A 4913-nucleotide genomic window follows, 5' to 3' on the forward strand; every position below is an offset into this window, starting at 1 on the left:
AGCTCGGTACATCCGGAGTTCCCTTTGCAAAGGATTAAAGTAACGGGATCGAGACGGAGACTCTTGAGGGGGGGCATTATCCGACGCATTCGGACCGAAACCGCTAGTTCCAGCGGCTGTCAGTTCTCGGGCCCGTTTCAACCATGCAGATCGGGTAGTCACTGGCATCTTTGCTAGTTTCGTTCTAGTTTGGAATGCTCTTAACATTTCCAACCCTTTCCCTATTTATACTAAAACTTGGAACGCAACCCCCATTGATTCCACTGCCGGGAAACCATAAGTTAACCAAATAATAGGCGGGAAACCATAAGTTAACCAAATAATAGAACGTGTAAAAATCACTATAAGTCTATAAAAATCCTACATTACGGATTTATAATTGGTACGATATCACAGCCATTACGGATTTATAAATCAATATATATCAGATTGTTTCTAGTGATAACTCAGCCATAACTCAGCTGTCAAGTGAAAATATCAGCCATTACTCTTTTGATAACTCAGCCATAATTCACTATAACTCAGTCGTAACTTGACCTTTCGTTTTCCCGTAAATAATATAACTCTTTTGATAACTCAGCCGTTATAATATATCATTCATTTACCCGTCAAGTCATATATATCACTCATTTACTTTAAAATTGTTTCTTGTGATAACTCAGCCATTACTCAGACGTCACATGACCATTCGTTCTACCGTAAATATTATAACTCAGTCGTCAAGTCATATATATCACTTTACTCAGCCATAATGTTACTATCTCAACCATAACTCAGCTGTCACATGAATCGACGAGACCTTTCGTTTTCTCGTAAATATAATAAATCAGCCGTCACATGACCTTTCGTTTTCCCGAAAATACAATAACTCAGCCATAAAATCATATTTTGGCGGGAAAAAATAGTTATATGATTTGGCGGTATTACGGTATCAAGGCAACTAACACCAGTTAGACAACACCATTTTAGTTGTATTACGATATCTCAGCCATTGCGGATTTATAAATCACTATAACTCAGCCGTTATATTAATCGACAAGACCTTTCGTTTTCCCTTAAATACCATAGCTCAGCCATACATTAGTATAACTCAGTCATTTGCTTTCAGATTGTTTGTTGTGATAACTCAGCCATTACGTTACTGAAATATTTAATTAAAAAAGGAGTTTACAACAGCAGAGACTGAAATATTTAATTAAAAAGAACAAATATAAGATAAATTATTCAAGAGTTCTTAAAAATAGATTTGAACTATTTAAAGTATTCAGTTTCCACTCCCAGCATATTGATTAGTCATCTCTCTAGCCATGGCGTCAAACCTTCTCCTATCAGATTTGTAGAGGTTAGCAAGGTATTCAATGGTCTGTTCCTCATCATTGACCTCTCGTTCAATTAACTTCTCCACTAATTCCTTGAAAACCTTAACAATGGACATGGGAGTCCACCAGTCGCGCCTCAAACGTTTTAGGTGAATGCCTCCCCTATCTGCTACATTTGGGTGGCAAATTCTTGTAATGAAAACAACCTGCATAATCAAGAAATTTTATTTAAAAAACTATTGAGTTGCTGCAAAAAAAGGAGTACTAATAATCATGCTTGCTAAAATAAAAAGGAGTATAATCAAAAATAGATACCTTGGGGGGACTACTTGGGTAATCAGGTGGAAAAGTAAGCCTAAGTTTAAACACTCCCCCTTCATAAGGAGTATTCACTGGTCCGATTAGAGTAGCCTCCCAACGGAAAATGTCGTCATCAACAGTTACTAAAAAAAAGGCAAACACTCAATCTCTTTTATCCTTAACAGTAAAACAAATCTACTCTGAAGATGTATGTGTTTACCTGCTGTGATGTTTGGCGAAAGATCCCTGTTCAGACATCTCAGATCAGTCCTTATAAGGCTTGAAGGAGAACGACGGGCCATTTCTGACGGATTGAAGGAAGAATGTAAATAGATTTTTCGAATCTGAGAGATGATTTAGGAGTTTTCGTGAGACAAATGTTTGATGAGTAAGTCCGATAGCAAAAAGTATTTATAATACGCGAAACGTCGCTTTGGTTTACAAAAAGTACCCCTTCGGCTTCATAAGCGACGCTTCGCGTATTACGCCTTCAATCAATTACGGTTTTACAAGTCTCTGATAGCGCTGTTTCGAACTTTAACTAAGCCTTAACGTTACTATCTCAACCATAACTCACTATAACTCAGCCGTCACATGACCTTTTGTTTTCCCGTTACTATTATAACTCAGACGTCAAGTCATATATATCACTCATTTACTTTCAAATTGTTTCTTGTGATAACTCAGCCATGACATGACCTTTTTTTTCCCGTAAATATTATAACTCAGCCGTCAAGTCATATATATCACTCATTTACTTTCATATTGTTTCTTGTGATAACTCAGCCATTAATGAGAGGAGAGGAGATACTAAATTGTGGAAAATAGGGACCTTTAATACATGAAAAAAGATACTCGCTTTTAATACAAGAAATGGAAAATAATTATTTTAAAATAAACAGACTTTAGAGTCGCGAGTTGATAAGGTAAAACTGGAATTCACTGCTGGAAACCCTAAAGGATCTCAGAGACTTTGATGGACAACCACCAAAGGTAACAGTTTTTGCACATGATTTCAAAGATGTCTCTACAGTGGAGAGGAAGGAGACCGTTGAGATGATGGAGACCGTCTTCTAAATAACACATCACAGCACAAACGAGTGAAGGGAGTAGCGGGTTGTCAGGATAGCGAAGGGAGACTGTGTATGAGTTTTTTCGGGCCGTCTTATAACGAGATAACTCAAACATAAAATAATTACCGGTTAACATGGCATCCGAAGACTTCAGAGGATAATGATTCACATCAAACAGCTGGAGGTAATGGACGGCCATATCCTCATTCCCTTGACAAATACTTAGTACCCCACATGCTAAGGTGGCATAACCGTCGGCCGGTACAATACGACTGAGAATATCAATCCCACGCTGGATATCTCTATCCTCAGCCACAACCCTTAGCCCTTCGTAGTAAATGGCAATGGGGTTGCCGGCCTCAAAGCATTTGACGAAGAAAGGCCTGTGCCGCCCTTCATTTTGGAGGCTACCATCAGGGGCATTGGATGTGTTGATTTCTGATGGATCAGTACAAAGCCAATATATAGCAGCTATCTTTAGAACTTCATCACTGTATACTGCATTTTTCCCCCTATGACCAGCCCTTAAAATAGAACCAAGTGAGGACCATCCACCATATTCTGCAGCATTTTCTGCAACAAGGGAAACGATTTTTATGAAAACATCGTCGGGGAGATCCGGCATCTTGGGTGCTCGAGCGGACAGAGTGTTGTAAAAAATAATTTTATTCTAGTTTGTAGTTGAGAGGTAATAGACTAAAGTAACGGGAATACTTGTATATATACAGAGATGGAATTATATTATATTATTTGGTTGGACCAGAGTACAAGAAAGTTTTCCCGTAAATATTACAACTCAGCTGTAAAGTGAATATATCAGCCATTACTCTTTCGATAACTCAGCCATACCTCACTATAACTCAGTCGTAACATGACCTTTCGTTTTCCCGTAAATAATAGTATAACTCAGCCGTCAAATCATATATATCATTCATTTACCTTTAAAAATTTTCTTCTAATAACCCAGCCATTACTCTCTATAACTCAGTTATAATATGTCCTTTCGTTTCCCGTATATATTATAACTCAGCCGTCAAGCGATATTTTGGCGGGAAACCATAAGTTAACCTAATAATAAACGCGACCTTTCGTTTTTCCTATTGTTTTTCCTTTATATTTTCCTCATTGATATGTCTGACTCTCTTTCATCTCTTTCATCTCTTCTTCGTTTCTATTGTTTCTCTTTATCTTCTCTTAAATCACAGATCTGTCTATCTGTTACATCTTCCTATCGACATGGAAGTTGTTCCTCACATCGATGGACAGTTTTTTAGAGATGTCGAAGCGATCATCTGCGCCACTGGTCGAGAGAATATTCCGGTTCTAAACCCTGGTGTGGGTTCCTTGGTTGACAAAACCACTGTTACGTGGTTCAAGTTCCTTCACGTTCTCTCTATCGCGATCGGAGGAATACTTCAACACAACTGGTACCATGCGTGGCCGACGTACCGCTTGATTCCCTTCTACTTTAAGAGACGGTGGTTTCTCCTCCTCGCGGTAAGATCAATAAAACAAACCATATTGATATTATTCTTTACTCTTATCGTTCCTTTCCTTCAATTGTAGCATAAATACACGTGGGATCCAAAGCATACTTTAACGGTCTGGACGCAGTTTAATTTGGTGGCTAGAACGATATTCAGATCCCAGATACGTGCTCTCAGGAGGATATGGGCGAGTGGTGGCAATAAACCCAAGATGCTGACTAGCATAGTTTGGAATGATTTGGTCGATATGTTTGAAGAATTTGGCCCAGATGACGTCGGTTTCAAAAAGTGATTGTCATTGTACTTTTGTGTCGTCTTCTACATGAACTAATGAACTATGAACTACGAACTATGATTTTGTGTTTTTTTATTTTTTTATTTCGTTTTGTTAGTACTTTCATATTAATATAAGGGAAGGGAATCAGTCGTTATTACGATATCTCAGCCATCACAGAATCATAACTCAATCATAAATTTCAATAAGTCAACCACATTATAGAATAATTCAGACATCACTTTACCGTAACACTTTGAATAATTATTTTAAATTTAGATTTGAGTTATAATAATTTTAATTTAAATTGTCGGACAAATACTTTTACAAAAAATAAAAATGCGTGAAACGTTTTAATAATATCGAGAGACGTTTTAATACTTTAAGAAAAATAAAATTCGAAATTCGAATAATAATTATTTAATTATTTGCAATAATATCTTGTGATAAAAAGCTCACT

The 4913-nt window shown here is 37.2% G+C and overlaps 1 pseudogene; it reads right to left on the reverse strand.

The window, feature by feature from the left end:
- Nucleotides 1–1264: 1264 nt before the first annotated feature.
- On the reverse strand, nucleotides 1265–1921 carry LOC147930536 (uncharacterized; annotated as a pseudogene).
- Between the last annotated feature and the right edge of the window lie 2992 nt (nucleotides 1922–4913).

The sequence above is a fragment of the Camelina sativa genome, chromosome 12, assembly GCF_030686135.1.
Source record: "Camelina sativa cultivar CO46 ecotype springtype chromosome 12, ASM3068613v1".
In the NCBI taxonomy this organism is placed as follows: Eukaryota; Viridiplantae; Streptophyta; class Magnoliopsida; order Brassicales; family Brassicaceae; genus Camelina; species Camelina sativa.